Source organism: Pavona decussata, unplaced genomic scaffold, assembly GCF_977016875.1.
Source record: "Pavona decussata unplaced genomic scaffold, jaPavDecu1.1 SCAFFOLD_40, whole genome shotgun sequence".
Classification (NCBI taxonomy): domain Eukaryota; kingdom Metazoa; phylum Cnidaria; class Anthozoa; order Scleractinia; family Agariciidae; genus Pavona; species Pavona decussata.
This window is the reverse complement of record NW_028145462.1, coordinates 457,437-476,295: the sequence shown is the minus strand read 5'-3', so window position 1 is coordinate 476,295 and position 18,859 is coordinate 457,437. Positions and strand designations below refer to the sequence as shown.

Here is an 18,859-nt window from a genome sequence, read left to right as displayed (position 1 = left end):
AGGTGCCACTATCACCTTGTTGAACAAGACCAAACTTGGTAATTTCTCGCCAATGTCTGTAATGTTGGCTACATTCACACAGAGTCAACTGCTTGATTGTCTTTGCACCGTAGATCCATTGACAGTTGACCGTCTCAGTGATGGCGGCTTGTTTAGGAATGGTGTCCATGTTCCCTGTATGGAAGGATTTTCTGTGTGCCAAAATTGTCTTATCCTTTGTATTTTTACTCCCGATTCATGCCTAAGTCTTTCAACCCACTCTTCAATCTCCTCTGGAGTTTTGTTCTTCACTTCTACTATTTTACTGTTGCCATTCACTAAAACACAAAAGTAGATACATGTAAATACAAAAAAAAATTGGAAGTGATATACTTGAACTGCAAGGCATTGCAGTAATGTCTGCATCTTAAAGGGGTAGTATCATGGGGTTTTAATAAAAGTAATAATAATAATAATAATAATCTGTTCTAGCGCATTTTGGAAACAAAAATGGGAGAACTTGAAAAAAATTAGCCTTACATTTGTCAAGTTTCAATCCATACCAGCCTACTCTGTCTCTGGCCAGAGGCACTAATCGACAGTTTCATTGCACTGGGGTGATAAAAATTATTTATAACAAACTTGAAAATTTTTTTTTGTTTCTGCTGGTGTAGACAAACATTTTTGGGTTTTGAAATGACAGCAAATTTGTGTGATACTTCCCCTTTAAGCAGCATTCTTTCATCCCCAGTTCAAATTTATGTATTTTAAGTATTTCATTTCCATATCTTCGCCTCTTGGTATGGCATAAGCAAAAGTCATGTGGTCTCAATCAGCTTTGATGGTTTTATTCTTCACCAAGTGATCAGCATGACTAAGATAAGTACAATACATAACCACACTTGATTTCATTTACCAAATCGACGGCAGTTTTCTATGGTCTATACTCTTATAGACCATAAGTGACGTCAAAAAATGTTCAAAACTCAAGTGGAACCACGAGCCGCAGGCGAGTGGTTTCACTGCCAAGTTTTGGACATTTTATGGCGTCATTTTATGGTCTATAAGAGTATAGACCATAGAAAACTGCCGTCGATTTGTTTTTTACAATAACATGGAAAAAGTACGAGCGGAATTGGCTATATTTTTCGTTGAGAAAGCGCGTGCGTTACATCTGACGTCATTTTTATCGTCTGTACTCTTATAGACAATAGCTACGAGCCAATCAACGCGCGGGAATTTGGACAGTTGTAAAAATGCATCTTTGTTGTGTTAATACACTCAGTTGAAAAAAGTTGTCCTGTGCAAACTTTCAATTGTAAACAATGCAACCTGGTGAAATTATAGGATAATTTAATTGGCATGTACATATTTTGTGTCTTTTTCTTTGTCTGGGAACAATATACGAATTTTAAGCCCTAAAAACTGCGCATACTTTTATTTTCTAACAACATGAAGATAAAAGCTGATAGGTCAAACACTTCCTAGAAAGCTGTTGCGTCTTATCCTTCACAGTTTTTACCTTTTAAGTGACAATATTTTTACAATTAAGTGTACTTAGCAGACCACAAGGGTGAGACATCTGTACTATTGAGGGGGAGGAGGGATGGCGCAGTGGTGAGAGCATTTGCCTCCCAGCATACATGTGGCCCAGGTTCGATTCTCAGACTCAGTGTCATATGTGGGTTGAGCCTGGGGGGGGGGGGGGGGTACTCCCTTATATGGGCTATATAGGTATGTGCGGCGCTAAAGGGTATGGTTTTTCAGCTGCTTTGGTCATAAATAGGGTATCGATTTTAGCCATTTTGGTAATAAATGGGGTATGGATTTTTGCACTCTAGTCCGAAATTTGTTTTTGTTTTTTTTAAGTAGAAGCTACTTCTTCATCATGACGTTTACAGCAACTGTATACGTGCTGCACTGGCTTGAGACGCGCTCCGGTCATGTGCTGGGCTCCAGGGGAGTTTTGAACTGAAGTTGACCAGACCCTATCAGGTCATAAATAGGGTATCAAATTTTTGGTCAGGTCATAAATAGGGTAGGAAAAATTGCAGATTTTGGTCATAAATCCGGTAAGGGTTTTGGGAAGGGGGTCGCACACCCCTACCCAATTTTTTTGAAAGTACTGCCCCCTCCCCCGCCCCCCTCCTCAAAAACCACATTTCTAAATACCAATTAAATCTGGAAAGTGTCCCCAATAAGTGTTCTGCGCTAAATACATTGACACCTAAATAAAGTGATTTTTTTTATTTTATGCAGAAAAAAGCACAATTACGGGGTTAATATGAAAAATGAGTGATCACAGAAAATTCTCCTAATCCCGTCTCCGTAAAAACTAAAATCTTAAACTAAGATTTTACCTTACGTTTCCTGTCTTATGCAAGACCACCACCACATTAAATTGAGACGGTGATGATCTTATTTTAACACAGATCTTAAATGAAGACTATTGGAGTCTCAGTTAGTATTAATATAAGATAAAAGATCGTCTTAAATATTGTCTTTAAATCGTCTTCATTTGAGAAGCGCTTATCTTAATCAACATTGAGGCATCTTACTTTAAGAAAGACCAGTCTTAATTATATTAATCTGAGTCAATGGGGTCCTTATTTTAAGACGTTTTTTTGGTCTTGTGGAAATTTTAAGACGCCTAAGCAGGCTATAAGATACTGCCATCCTACGTAAGATGCATTACATCTAAAGCTGGCGACACACCTGGCATTTTATACGACGATCGCAGCGAATTTGATCGCCAGCGAAAATCGCAAGTGATTTTCTCCACCGATTGATCCGGACACACCTGGCGATTTTTTTCGCCAATCGCGGCATTGTTCATGTGATAAAACCGCCCAACCTGACTGATTGACTTTACTGGCAATTCGCAGTGATGAGCGTAAAAAATCGCGGGAACGGGCACACTTGGCGAATTTAATCGCCGAAATCTGACATGCCAGATATCGGCGATTTAATACGCCGATCTCTACTCTCACCGAAAAAAAGGCTTACTTGGAAGAAATAGAAAATTCCAACACAAAAGGATCCAAATTTTGGGAAACCCTTCCTGATTGGTTCATTTAAAAAAATGCAGACCTCATAGGAAACAGGACTTCTTTTCTGATTGGTTGATTTTGATCCAAACTCTGCAGACAAGGAGTCTGGAGCTTTGATCCAACACAAACTCTCACCTTGTTTAGAACAAGCTGATTTAAGGCCCGTTTACACGTTAAAGGAGAAGGAACGGCTCGGTTAGAAACAAGTACCGGTTCCAGACGAAATCTCCCGTTTACACGTACAAATTCTGTAGTGTACCTAACAGAAAAAGGCACGGTACTGGAACCCCTTGGAACGGGTACTAGACCGTTTACACGTTGTTTTCTACGAGACCGGTAACGATAGAGCCCGCAATAATTAAACAAAACTGCTTCGATTAGTTGTTCATATGTGCTTACACATACAGTACACTGTGCGTATCTCCGACTATCATAGATTTACAAGCACTTTTCTGGTTTCTTCTGAAGAAGAGAACACGAAATTCACGTTTGACAGCGCGAGTGATTCTTCAAAGAAATGCTTCTGAGAGAATGTACCGAATTAGGAGAAAAACAAGGCTTACGGTTCTCCTATTAACAGCCCTTGTATCGCACTTCACAGTCGAAAGGAGCTTGTGGCACATTCCATGAACAAGCGCTTGGTTTGATCTTGCATACAGCACTTACTCTGACGATCAGTGGTATGCTAAACAACTGACGAGGAGTACTACGGGCTCAGAAAGAGCGTAACAGAACGGTACCGAAAAAAGGGCGAGCGTTTACACGTTGAAAAGAAAACAAAAATGTGGGTACGGAACCGTTTTTTAGCGGTTCCGTTCCGAAAGGGGTCCATAGCCGCCTATGGACCTTTTTAGGAACGGAACGGGTAAGACTGGAACGGGTCAAGTACCGTTTACACGTCAAATTTTGTCGGAGCCGTTCGTCTTTTTATCCGAGCCGTTCCAATTTTTTCGGTCGTGTAAACGGCCCTTTAATATACTCCTCATGATCAAGCAGCGGAAAGTGGAGAATTTACAAGAATTTCGAGACAACAACTTCGATATTCAAATAACAAGACATCTGGACATAAAATACGGGCTAAAGCCCCGGTAAATGTGGTAACTTACACGAATTTGACGGCATGCGTGAGACAAGATTGAAAATGGAAATGAAGATCAGAGGAATGAGTGTAGCGACAATCTACATTCCCTGCTATTAGAGGTCTCTATGATCTAAAGGACTTTTAAGACCAACAAAACAGTAGTTATTGGCCGTGGCCCGGCTTCTGTTTTCCTGTGAATTTACAGTAAGCTGATAAGTTGCCTCATTTTAATTAGATTTGGTGTAATAAAGTACCGTGGATTGAAATTCGTTGTGTTTTCGTTGTTCCATATCTCATGTTCAAGCTTAATGGTATTAAACGCTCCCTTTCAGTTTTTGAATGTAGTGACCGTTGCAGTTAGATTTATACCTTGCTTCGAAACTTAAATTGAGATTCTAAAGCATCTAGAATAAGATTGTTCAAATCTTGAGTTAAGATGAAAATATGACTTACCACAGCACTTTGAATCTAAGAAAAAATCATCTTAATCTAAGACGCCATCATCGTATAAATAAGAGGAAAGTCGTCTTATCCTAAGATGAATCGTCTTCAAATGAGATTTACGCGGTGTAAAAAACGTCTTAAAGTAAGATTTTAGTTTTTACGGAGTTCAATAGGTGTAAGGGAGTAAGGTCATTTTTAACACCACTTGAAGACCATATTTAAGCTTAATTAGACATTCATTAAGCTTAAGTAACTTACGAAAATTTGCAATGATCCTGGGATGTTTCCCATTTCGTTCTCTGACGTAAATTGTAACTTCAGGATTGATCTTTGCAAATTCCACGATTTCCTTGTCAATGTATTCCCTGAGAGAAGAGCACGAGGTGATGCCGGTCAAAAGAGGTTCTCAAAAAGACAAAAGCCTTTTCAACAGTTAGTGCATTACTTTATTCCTCTGCTGCTTCCTCCGCGTTTACAGTAATTAAAAGCTAACCGCTGTAACGGACGAACAAATCGACCGAATACTCTGTTAGGAGTCCAACCTGCGCCATATTGAGCCTTTTCAAGTATGTTCTTCATGTAAGAGGCTTGGAGTTGACAATACACATGCAACCCAGGAGATTTTGGCTTGTTCCAGGCTCCTGGAGAGATGAGAGAAGGAGAGTGCGGGGGGACGAAAACGAGGGGGAATAGGGGAGAGAAAAAGATTCCCCCCTCCCCTCACCTCCCCTCCCCCTCGTTTTCATCCCCTCGCACTCTCCTTCGCGCATCTATCTGAAAAAAATGAAAATCCAAAAATTTTCTCTCTGAAGGTCCAAGTGTGTCCGAATGCTCTTGCTCCCAGATCTCAAATTTCTCTTGCGCAACACGTTTCACTTTATAGTCGTCTAATACTTCATCGAGCCGTTCTTGATACGAGCTGCGATCAAGATGTCCATTTTTGCTTCTAAAAACATTCTTTCGCTTTGCAGCTTAGCTTGATTGGTTGAATCGGCGAGACAATTTTCTAGTTTGTTTAGCTGTTTACACCAATTCCTTTGCGCGGACGACCTTTGATCTTGATACAATTGTGTTTGATACCCGGGGGGTACTCTTCGGATTTCTTGGTGGGGGTGTGCCGCCCAGGTCTTCAAATCCCGACCCTATTTCAGACCTAAACATTCCATTTTCCACACCCGTTTTCAGACCTGACCTCTAAAATTCATACCCGTTTTCAGTGCATCAGTGCCGAACGGAAGTTGACGCAAGGAGTAAAAGTAAGCTGGAATGACATTGTTTATCCATTTCTTTTTCTCGCTATCATTTAGTCGTTCCAGTTACGTACTGAGAAGAAAATATGTTTGTAAGCTTCCGTTAAATTTCCCGGCCCCAAAAACCCGACCCGATTTCAGACCGTAATGGTCAAAATCTATACCCCTTTCAGGAGTACCCAACGACTCGTTCATAGAAAATTAATTGTACGATACACTTAACACCAGCTGAGTGTTCCCACGTCAATCTTGGTTAATATTTAACGTTCTTGGGAAAAAAATACCCGCTCTTCACTGCCAGCGAGCAGGACTATTAAGAAATTAAAATCCCAGCCAGCCATATCTATGATGTCCATCAACGAGCCAGCAAAGATTAAAATAGCAGAAGGTAGACAATGCCAGCCAGGACAGAAAAAAAATTTCTAGTTTGCCAGCAAGTAATTGCGTACACCAGTTTTTTGCCAGCCAGAGACATTTTGAGTTAAAATTTGCTAAAAAGACTTTTTTGACATCAATTCGACGTAGAATGGTAACTTTTTTATCTACATTCCATTGGCAGACCAAAACTTCACCAGATTAAAGTTTTTTTTCCTTAATTGTTACCCTTTACTCTGAGAGTCCGAAAACAATAAACAAAGGGAAAACAAGAAGGTAAGGTTCATACTCAACGTTCTACGGCTATCCAGATCCCCGCTGCACACTGCATTGATTCTTTAACTCCCCCAGACATGTCAGGTACTAATAGTTTCCAGAGACACCAAGAATCCTTTAATCAGCAATCTCAGAGTAAGGTCTTGCATTTTTTCCTCTTTCATATTGACAGCTGACATTCACAGCGGGATATAGGCTTTGCTTAACCACAGTAACAACATTTACTCGAGCCATAAAACCATCTTTGTTATGATGCAAGTCATCAGGACTAGGCGATCTCTTCGTTAACTAGCAGAAAGTTTACTGCTTGTTGTTGTCCTTGTCATTTGTTTGTTTGTATATATCAAGTTATTGCACTAAAACAAGCGTGATATTAACATTTCATAAAAAAAAAAACAGTGAAAAAGCAGGGCAATCTTGCACAGTCATTTCATTAGCCAGGTGAAACGAAACGATGAAGTAATAACATGCAATGGATGCACAGTCATTTAATCAGCCAGTTGAAACAAAACGATTAAGGAATCACATGCAATGGATGCACAGTCTTTTCATCAGCCAGTTGAAAGGAAACGATGAATGAATCATATGCCATGGATACATAGTCACATCTTTAATTAAAAAAAGGAAAAGGTGAAATATAGTTCTCGAAGACGAGTGTTCAGTGCCAATATGTAGAAATTATTCCAGACGTTTCGGGCTTAGCCCTTCATCAGTGTAATCTTTTTCCACTGATGAAGGGCTAAGCCCGAAACGTCTGGAATAATTTCTACATATTGGCACTGAACACTCGTCTTCGAGAACTATATTTCACCTTTCCCTTTTTATAAGTACAAGTGCCACGCAGCTAACGGAAATTTTCCCGTTAAACTTTTATCTTTTACATCTTTAATTAGCCAGGTGAAACGAAATGATAAAGTAATCAGATGCAATGGATGCACATGCACTCTTTTAATCAGCCAGTTGAAACAAAATGATAAAGGAATCAAACTCAAAGGCATGCACAGTCATTCGATTAGCCAGTTGGAACGAAACAATGAAGAAATCATATGCCGTGGATGCACAGTCATTTAATCAGCCAGGTGAAACGAAACTATGAAGACATCAAATGCAATGGATGCACAGTCATTTAATCAGCCAGTTGGAACGAAACGATGAAGAAATCATATGCCGTGGAGGCACAGTCATTTAATCACCCAGTTGAAACGAAACGATGAAGAAATCAAATGCAATGGATGCACAGTCATTTAATCATCCAGTTAAAACCAAATGATGAAGAAATCAAATGCAATGGATGCACAGACATTTAACCAGCCAGTTGGAACGAAACAATGAAGAAATCATATGCCGTGGATGCACAGTCATTTAATCAGCCAGGTGAAACGAAACGATGAAGAAACAGGCAAATGCAATGGATGCACAGTCATTTAATCTGCAGCCAGGTGAAACGAAAGAATGAAGGTCGCTTTACGTTTTCTCATGCTCTAAGTCTACAGTAAAAAAACCGCTAGTAAGAACCTGTAAAGCTAAAATATCTAATTAAGACTGTCCCTTTAAATAAGAACCTGCTAATCCTTAAATCTAATTAAGTCGGGCTCTTTTTCTAAAAAAGATGCTTTTTAGTGAAATAAAATAAGCTGTGAGGCATAGAAAAAAGGCCAAAATTTCATAAAACATCTCTTTGTTTTGATGGTAATAAAGAACACGTAATTTACAGTGCGCACATTATAGCACTGCATTAGACAGTACCACTAGATTCTTTCAGCGACTATACGCTTTTGTTATTAAGAAAAATAAGAACTTGTTGATGGACCTATATAGCCCACATTTCTGTTAAGGACTAACCTTACAAGAGCCTGTTTAGGATTTCTTCAACAAATACAGGTTCTTACTCAAGGGTTTTTACTGTATAACAAAATAATGTCTCTCCCACTTACTTTTTTCCGGAACTCTCACCAGGCCTTGGCTGGCCATCGTCTTCCATGCTTCTTCACGGCCAGAAAAGCAAGGAACCCAACCTGTGGGAAATGAAAGAATGCTAAATCAGAGCAGTAACTGCAAACTAAAACCCTATGTCGTATGTCGAAGGGCAACCACCGCAAAAGTTTCACAACAGAAGCTGCAATGTTTCACAGCAAAAGCCAACGTCGTATGTTGTAACGCAATCACCGCAAAAGTTTCACAGCAAAAGCAACAGTCGTCACGCAATCACCGTAAAAGTTTCACGACAGGAGCCGCAAAGTTTCGCAGCAAAAGCAACAGTAACGCAATCACCGCAAAAGTTTCACGACAGTAGCCGCAAAGTTTCACAGCAAAAGCAACAGTCAAATTCACGTATGTCGTAAGTCAATCACTACAAAAGTTTCATAACAGGAGTTGCAAAGTTTCACAGCAAAACATTGTGTCGTATGTCGTAAAGCAATCACCGCAAAAGTTTCACGACAGAAGCCGCAAAGTTTCACAGCAAAAGCAACAGTCGTCACGCAATCACCGCAAAAGTTTCACGACAGGAGCCGCAAAGTTTCGCAGCAAAAGCAACAGTAACGATGTAAGAAGCAATCACTGCAATACCAATATCTCTTTGATCTGTTTGATATCAACTTGCCGTGCATTCTGTAGTTAATACTACAAGTTGTTAATTGCTCGACTCTTTGTCACGAACACATCATCGTGAAAGTCAAGACCGCGCGAAAGTGTTTAATAGTTTCTTTATTCGCCTTCTTTCATTCAAACATATACATCATAATCATATACATGTAGTATCGGATAAGGCAGGAGATCCAGCAAGCTCTAATGAGCTTTTTAAAAGATCTCCGCAGTATTAACACAATTTACTAAGACTAATTACAGAAGGCGGACTAATGACAAGTAAACTAATTACATTGTAGGTATCATTTTACTAATTAACCATATTTGTTCTACTATTAATTACACGGCTGATTTTGAATATATAATTTTAAGCCTTTTTTAAAACGATCAAAAGAATCAATGTTCTTGATATCATCAGGTAGACTGTTCCACATAGTTGCTCCTTTACACCTGAGAGAAAATTTTGCATAATTTGTTCTTTTAAATTCAACTTAATGTCTACTCCTAGTTCTTCCTTTGCCAAGCCAATGATTTTTACTTGCAGATTTTCGTCTTGATTTTCTTCTAGGCCATAGATTCTTATGTTGTTTTTACGCGAATACTGTTCATTTCGTACAGCGTATTCCCAGGTGTCATCGATTTGACCTCGCAGATCTTGTTCCACGTGGTTAAGACTCTCATTGTAATCTTGCTTTAGCTCTGCTAATTCATTTTGTAGAGTTTGGAATCTATCTTCCCGCGCCTTGATCTTTAGCGATACCATATTCTCGATTCTTGTTGCAAATGCTTCAAGTTTCGCATCGAGTATGTTGTTTATGATGGTGGCAATGCGCTGTTCTTGCTGATGAAAAGCATCGTTTTCATCTTCGTTTGGGTCGTTGGCACCCTTTTTCTTTTGCTTCGATAGTGGACTATCGTTTGGTCGACCTGGTGTCGATATGACATTAACAAAGGCTCGTTTGGTCTGAGTGCTCTTACGGGCAGCCATCTTCTCCGCCATTCAATTACCGACTCTTAAAAGGCTCTTTCTTTCCTCGCCGACGGTTTGGATATATTTCCACAAGCTTTAACCACACATTTGCCATATGTCACTTTTAGATTTACCTGGCAAACTCTACAAACATTGTTACAATTGCTTTCTCTTTGGACCGGCCTCTCACCACTTTTCCCAACGTCTGAAGGTCTTGAAATTTTAAAATTCATTTTCTCGCGCAAAACAACAAAAAACTCATTGGCGCCTACAGATTTTGTCACGAATGAAATGGCGTAATTCTGATTGAATAATTTCGACAGCCGGACATTCCACAGTTTAGTGGGTTTTGCATTAGCGTCCTTGGCCTTGCTAGCCTGCGATCATATCCCCATCCCTGATTTAAACGCGAGGAAGGAGGGCATAATACATTTACTTGTCGCATCATATGTTCAAAAAACAGATTCTGTTTTTTTCTCTGATTGGTCGAGAGACAATATGCTTATGGTTTGCTGTCTTATGATTAGTTGTCATATTTTCAATTATAATTCTCTGAAAGCCGATCGAGTGTTGTTCAGGTAAAGATGTCTTGGTCGTCCTCTCGGGGGGTTTCTTGAAAACCACAAAAGTGTTTGAATGTTGCAGAACTGTTTACAAAATGAAAACGGCGATATATTTTCTCGCTCGACTCTTGGGTAGCCTTCGATCTTGTTCTTGATATTATCCTTTAAACCCGGGGGGGGGGGGGTACTCCCCTATATAAGGTATATAGGTATGTGCCGCCTTAAAGGGTATGGTTTTTGAGCCGTTTTGGTCTGAAATAGGGTATAGATTTTGACAATTGCGGTCTGAAATCGGGTCGGGTTTTTGGGGCGGGGAACATTTACGAAAGCTTACAAACATATTTTTCTTCTCAGTACGTAACTGGAACGACTAACTGATAGTGAGAAAAAGAAATAGATAAACTATGTCATTCCAGCTTACTTTTACTCCTTGCGTCAACTTCCGTTCAGCACTGATGCATAATTATCAGGTCTGAAAACGGGTATGAATTTTCGAGGTCAGGTCTGAAAACGGGTGTGGAAAATGGCATGTTTAGGTCTGAAATAGGGTCGGGATTCGAAGACCCGGGCGGCACACCCCCACCAAGAATTCTGAGGAGTACCCCCCCCCCACCCCCTGGGCCTTTAAATAGTCATCTGAAGATCCACTCGGAGAATTTTCATGGAGCCTTTCAACACTTTCGCGCGGTCTTGACTTTCACGATAATGATCTCCAGTTCGTGACAAAGAGTCGAGCAATTAACAACTTGTACTTGTAGCATTAACTACAAAATGCACGGCAAGTTAATAACAAACAGATCAAAGAAATATCAACACGGTTTTTTTTTATATTTTTCCCGTGCGCCATCTCACCCTGCTTCCGAGCACTTTTGTTTTTCAAAACACGGCCAAGTTTTCATGCTTGTATATATGTAACTGTACAAATTATATTCTGCAGACATTTTCTCGCGTCTCGTGGAAATATAGTGATTTGAGTTCCGGTGCTCGTAAATGACAGCCAGTCAACCACACCTTGGCCTACTTAAATTAGGGGGCGGTTGGCGGCTGGTCTAATAAACGAATCAGGCGTTTTTTTCCTTCTCCCTTTCCTTTTCCCTTGATCAGGAATAAATTAATTGCTTAGATTTGCCGCGTAACTACGTGACCACGAATCGCCGAGTGTCGATGAAACCCATTTGTTTTCTTCTCGGTCGCATTTATCAAATTTCGTTTACCCACGAAAAGTCGAAAAGACAAGCTTTCAAGTAACTACAGGAAGTTCCATTTCGTTACTTATAATGAAACGCAGCAAAGAAATATGACCGCAAAACCACGTTGACACTTCATTATTGTTTTCACAACATGTGGGGTGTAAAGCAACTCCGTCAATAACCTGGGGTCAATGAACCTCTTTAGTTTTTCTTGACATTTCGAAGCTACATAGCGTCGGTCAAATTTATGAAATTGAACCTGTCTACAGAGGTTTTTTCTTTTCGCAGGCAAATTTGGCGAGACAAGCGCGAGGTAAGGACAAAAAAAAAGAAAACAACAACACTTTGCGCAACCGGTCAATAAATCCCCCGCGGTTTTCATTTACATACGCGCGCGGGACCGGACGGTCTCTATGGAATGTAGGAAAACTGAAAGGACAATTCATAAATTAGATAACATCTTTTTATAAAGGTTTTAGTTAGACTTTGAATAAAATAATAACCAGACATCGTATTTCTCTTCGTTTGTCAAAACACTTTAATAAAATTTTTAATAAAAACTAAGTTGTATAACTTCTTTATTTCTCCTACGCGTTTGGTGTGACTAACGCACACTACACTTACTTCCTTCGTCAAGGAGTTTAACAATTCAACATAATGTGCCTGTATATATACCTAACTCATGCTTACAGTTTACATTTCGTAAAAACACAACTACGGAATTGCTTTAATAGGAAAGACAAACCCCGCAGTAATGCGCTTAGGAAACAGGCGGTAGATTTCGGCAAGGTGTGACACACTTTGTGCATGATATAATTTTGGTGCCCACTGTGGGGCCCTCGTTAACACTAGTAAAAATAAAAATAGAAAATGTCGAGAAAGTTTTACTGGATTAGTAACTGTAGGTCACAAGATTGCAGCAAGGTACGCTGTTCCTCGTCCAAACCAGAAAGGTACAAGTCGGTAGAAATGTACACAATTCCTGTGAAGTCGGGATTTTTTCGTCGAATGTGGTTTTTCATTAGGCTTTTGTCATGTTGTTTTTGTGCTTTCACTTTGCCACATGAGTGTACAACCCACTTGATCGCCCCTTTGGAGGTGTGTCCTATGCACTCAACTCTGGGATATTGTACTTTGTTATTCAACTTATTGCTGGAACTTGGCAGTGTTTGTTCTGCTCCAGTTTTTTTTTTTTTTTGTTTGTTAAAATGTTCAACCTGGTTGGGCCGACATTCTGTTTCCTTTATCTCGTACTGCTCTCAGTCACACTGTCTTTCTGGAACCAACAATTGGCAAGGAATGTTTTTTACCACAACATCTGTTTCCTTAGACAATAATGTATCTGTAATTATCGGCTGGAACACTGTCTCAAGGTGTTTCCTGCTTGGCTCTTTACAAGACATAAACTGATAAAGCTACTGTCAATTTACTCCCTGAGGCTGCAAGGGGCATTGAATCGGTCAACAAAATGTCGCATCTCGGTATACAATGTAGTGCAAATTACGGATATTAAACTTATTTCAAGAAAAAAAAATACATTTTAAACAACTGCAACGATAAACTGCAACGACTGTAAATGAAACTGTACGTAACGTTCTTACTGGTCCTTATTATTCAGTGGTGATTGCATTTTAGAACCAAAAAAAGAAAGCAGCGTCTACTGTCGCTGGGAGCTCCTGAAGTTTCGTTCTGCTAATGCCTCTATTTTCTGACGAACTCTCCAGCTTAAATGCCTAATGTTTTTTTACAGACATTTTAATGGAAACTTTTTAAATGCACTGTAGCACTGTTTCTTTCAAGTTTTGTGACAGCAAATAACCGCATCCGGTATGACTCTTATGATCACATGTAACTGTCAATTACGTGATCTGTTCGTTTGACTAATTACGTGGGATGCCTGTGCAGCCCACGTTATAAAATGGGGGCCGTTTGTATCCACAAATGCGCATCTTTCAATCATTAACTCGTTTTAGATGTATCAAATTCAGTTTTCTCCTAGAGGGGATCTTTTTGTCTCCTATTGTCCTTATTGTCTTTAACAAAAACGGTCCAATCAGAATGCAATATCTTAGTGTAGGTCAGGAGGGATCGGAGGGGAGTTAATTACTATTGTGATTATTCAGGTCCTAGTGGTCTCACGGTGGAACTGAAAAGGCTTGACTTTAGTGGCGTTGCCATATTGTTTTAATGTTGTAGATTCCAATGTGCCGTTTTCAAAAAGAAAATTAACCCTTTTGAAGCGGTAAATCGAAAGAATAACTTCTAAGAAGCACTCGACAGTAAAAACGATGGAAATCGGAGAGTTCAAGGCGAAGGAATCATGCTTCTGTTTGACAGTTGTAGAACCATCAAGAACAAGATGCCTGCTACACTGGCATTACGCGTGATGCTGGGGCTGATTCATTTATTCCAACTGTATGCTTTGCCGATTGATAAGACTATCCTTGCTAGTGGAATAGTTTAAGTCACGACGATCGCGTTACGTTGTTTCCTTTGTGTTACGCGACTCAGAGTATCACCGGAAATTTTAGCCTCCCACGCAGACGTTCTTAGGGCAGGAACGCGTGACGAACCCCCAAGAACGTCTGCGTGGGAGGCTACGGAAAATTTGTGAAATTCCATTACGATAACGTAAGCTTCTCAATGACCTCTTTTCAGTCTCGCGTCGTGGTCTAAGACTGTCAAACAAAGCACGATTCCTTCGCCAGGAACTCACCAATTTCCACCGTTTTACGTGTCGGGTGCTTCTTAGAAGTTATTCTTTCGATTTACCGCTTCAAAATGGTGAAATTTCCCTTTGAAAACGGCACACTTGAGTCCAGAACATGTTAAAACAATGTGGCGCGACTATTTAATCCGTCATTAATAAATATATCAAATGATGCATCGACGTCACACAGGTAGGGGTGAGTGGGTCCCCTCCCTCACGATATAAGCGACAAGAATGGATTTTGATTGGCCTGCCTTTGTTGAAGACAATCAGAACAATACATCCCGAGTAGGAGAGGGGAGAGTTTAATGAATAAATTAATGTACCGATTTGTAGCTACTACGAAGAAAAAAAAAACAAGATGCCTGCTATACTGGCATTACGCGAGATGCTGGGGCTGATTCATTTATTCCAACTGTATGCTTCGCCGATTGATAAAACTATCCTTGCTAATGGAATAGTTTGAGTCACGACGATCGCGTAACGTTGTTTTCCGTGTGTTACGCGACTCAGACTATCAGCGGAAATTTGTCAAATTCCATTACGATAACGTAAGCTTCTCAATGACCTCTTTTCAGTCTCGCGTCGTGGTCTAAGACTGTCAAACAAAGCACGATTCCTTCACTAAGAACTCACCAATTTCCACCGTTTTACGTGTCGGGTGCTTCTTAGAAGTTATTCTTTCGATTTGTCGCTTCAAAATGGTGAAATTTCCCTTTGAAAACGGCACACTTGAGTCCAGAACATGTTAAAACAATATGGCGCGACTTAATCCGTCTTTAATAAATATATCAAATGATGCATTGACGTCACACAGGTAGGGGTGAGTGGGTCCCCTCCCTCGCAATATAAGCGACAAGAATGGATTTTGATTGGCCTGCTTTTGTTGAAGACAATCAAAACAATACATCCCGAGTAGGAGAGGGGAGAGTTTAATGAATAAATTAATGTACCGATTTGTGTATACGACGAAGAAAAAAAAAAAAACAAGATGCCTGCTATACTGGCATTACGCGTGATGCTGGGGCTGATTCATTTATTCCAACTGTATGCTTCGCCGATTGATAAAACTATCCTTGCTGATGGAATAGTTTGAGTCACGACGATCGCGTAACGTTGTTTTCCTTGTGTTACGCGACTCAGACTTTCACCGGAAATGTGTGGAATTCCATTACGATAACGTAAGCTTCTCAATGACCTCTTTTTAGTCTCGCGTCGTGGTCAAGGACTGTCAAACAAACCACGATTCCTTCGCCATGAACTCACTAATTTCCACCGTTTTAAATGTCGAGTGCTTCTTAGAAGTTATTCTTTCGATTTGCCGCTTCAAGATGGTGAAATTTCCGTTTGAAAACGGCACACTTGAGTCCAGAACATGTTGTAAACAATATCACGCCAAATGCATTTAATCCGTTTTTAATAAACAGATCAAATGATGCGTTGACGTCACACAGGTAGGGGTGAGTGGGTCCCCTCCCTCGCGATGTAAGCGACAAGAATGGATTTTGATTGGCCTACTTCTGTTGAAGACAATCAGAACAATACACCCCGAGTAGGAGAGGGGTGAGTTTAATGAATAAATTAATGTACCGATTTGAAGCTACGACGAAGAAAAAGAAATCGTCCCGTTTTTAGACACGGTATGCCCCCTCAGGGCATCCCGCGTAAAAAGAAATCGACCCGTTTTTAGACACGGTATGCCCCTTCAGGGCATCCCGCGTAAAAAAAAAGAAATCGACCCGTTTTAAGACACGGTATGCCCCCTCGGGGCATCCCGCGTAATATGCGGGGAAAAGGTCATTAAGCTGAAACACAGATCGCATCACTTTGTCGAATTGATGCTTAAACGCAACTGGAAATCTACTTTACAAAAAGATTAAAGGCTTGATTATCCATTTGTACTAAAAGTTTTCATTTAGGAAAGCTTTTTGCCTGTTTTCTTTCTGTTTTTTTTTTTTTTTTTGGTGAAACAAAAACAATTTGTAATCTCACACTTTTATTTACATAACCAGAAACGTGAGTCAGGCCACGTTATTGTAATAGAAATTCCAGTATAACGATAAGACGTGTAACACAAGGGAAACAACATAACGCTATCTTTGTGACTCAAAATATTCCATTAGCTAGGATAGTCTGCGAAGCATACAATTATAAGAATCAAGGGGCATCACACGTAAATGCCAGTATAGGCATCTTGTTTTAAAAATCAAATTGCTCCAGTCTTTGTTCGATCACACAATAAGAAAAGCTCCTGTCGAGTTATAAGAACCAGAAATTCGAGTTATCGGGGTAAACTTTGGTCAAGTGAAGCGAAAATCTTTTCGAGTTAGGAAAGGAAATTGATAATGCGTGAAAATGAACAGACCTGCAGTCCAAACTACACTGAAGTGCAGATTTTAGTTGACAAAAACATCAAAATTCAGTTTTACCGGCTGCATATTGTACTCGGCCAAAAAAAAAAAAACGAGTTCATTTAGAGACCTTGTACGTTTAAGAAGAAGCAAAAAGATAACAATTTTCGTAGTAATAAAATCTGGAGACGTGTTTGACAAGGCCGGAAAAGCGGCAAAAGCGTCGTTATGTTGAAATGAAGGCCCTAAGCATAACTTTGTAGGTGCTCACGTAACAGGCTTCAAAAGACCAAACCAACAGGGAGAAAGTAAATCACGTGTTTCAGTAAATTGCTATTATTAAACTGCCATTTTAAAAAAATGAAATATCCGAAGTTCTTGACCGGCAATGAACCAATAATTATTATCCAGTACACAGCTTGACCATGCCCCTGTTGTTGTAGCTGTAACTCGTATCTGGCCTCTGCAAGACTTTCTTATCACAAATGACCATCATCAGTCCCATTGTTTGAAACGCAGAATTTGCTTGTCACTGTTGCTTTGCGTTTGGGCCAGTGTTTTTGAGAAAAAAAGATGCGCGGCTTGTTGAAACATATTCTACACTCTGACTAAAATCCACAAACCCACTCCAGTTGGGAGACCAATAATATCAGGGTGGGACGGACCTACAGAAAGGCTATCCTTCTTCGTTGACAAAATTCTTCAGCCTATGGCACAAAAACAAAAGTCATATCTCAAAGATACAACAGACTTCGTAAACTTTATCGAGAGAACAACACTCCCGAAAGATGTGATCCTTGTCTCAATGGACGTAACGAGCCTATACACGAACATACCACAAGAGGAGGGTATAAATATAGTATGTACAGCATACGAAAATTTCTACAGAGACGGACCTCCCATCCCTAAGCGCTCACTTAAGAAAGCACTCAAACTGATTTTGCAAGAAAACTATTTTCAATTTAACGAACGGGACTACTTGCAAACACAAGGAACCGCCATGGGCACTAAAATGGCAGTAGCCTTCGCAAATATTTTCATGGCGGAAATTGAAACACAAATCGTAGACAAAAGCGCTCACAAACCGCTCGTTTGGAAACGTTACATCGACGACATAATCTCCCTCTGGCAAACCAACAGAGGTACTGTCGACCAGTTCATTGAACAAGCAAATAAACACCACCCAACTATTAAATTTACGGCTGAAATATCATGTACAGAAACGACCTTTTTAGACACAGTTATCTACAAGGGCAAAAGATTCAACAGAGTCAATTCTCGACATGAGAACGCACTTCAAACCTACAGAGACATTTCAGTACACGTTCTTCACATCCTGTCACCCTCCAGGAGTAAAGAAGGGCTTTGTTAAAGGTGAAGCACTTAGACTCCTAAGGACAAACTAAAAACTCTACAAACTCTACAAAGGAAACGTTTGAAGAAAACATTGACAAATTTAAAACACACCTAATGGAGAGAGGTTACCCGAAAAATGTTATTTACAACACGCTCTCGGAAGTGAAGTTCGAAGGAAGGAAACGGGCTCTCCTCCGACAGAACAATGCAAAGAAACGAATCCTGCCCTTCATAACGCAATACCACCCAGCAGTTCCAAATCTGAAAGAAATCCTAATGAGCAAGTGGTACTTCATACAGCAACAACCATTGCTAAGCGAAATTTTCAAGGATCCGCCCATAATATCATACAGAAATGGGCGTTCACTCAAAGACATACTAGTGAGAGCAAAATTATAACAAAGGCTTAAAAACCAGAACACGTACTTTGGAGCCGAAAACGCCTGCCAACCCCAATTAACACACGCAGAATTTGCTTGTCGCTGTTGCTTTACGTTTGGGCCAGTGTTTTTGAGAAAAAAAGATGCGCGGCTTGTCGAAACATGAAACATGATTCAGTCAAATTAAAATAAAACTACAAGCGTACGAATTTTCAGCTAATTCTTATTACAGGATCCCTCAGCGTTTTTTTGTAGAGGCAAGCCTATCTAATACAGTCATGCTCAACTCATTCCCAAC

At 40.0% G+C, this 18,859-nt stretch overlaps 1 long non-coding RNA gene and 1 pseudogene across 1 annotated transcript; one reads left to right on the top strand and one right to left on the bottom strand.

The window, feature by feature from the left end:
• On the bottom strand, positions 1 to 8,991 carry LOC146483036 (uncharacterized). The gene is made up of 4 exons (XR_014863962.1): positions 8,622 to 8,991; positions 8,390 to 8,571; positions 4,813 to 6,542; positions 1 to 317 (listed from the first exon to the last, which is right to left on the bottom strand). It is a non-coding gene; the product is annotated as an uncharacterized LOC146483036 (long non-coding RNA).
• An 8,643-nt stretch (positions 8,992 to 17,634) lies between these two features.
• Positions 17,635 to 18,580, top strand: LOC146483035 (uncharacterized; annotated as a pseudogene).
• The last annotated feature ends 279 nt before the right edge of the window (positions 18,581 to 18,859 follow it).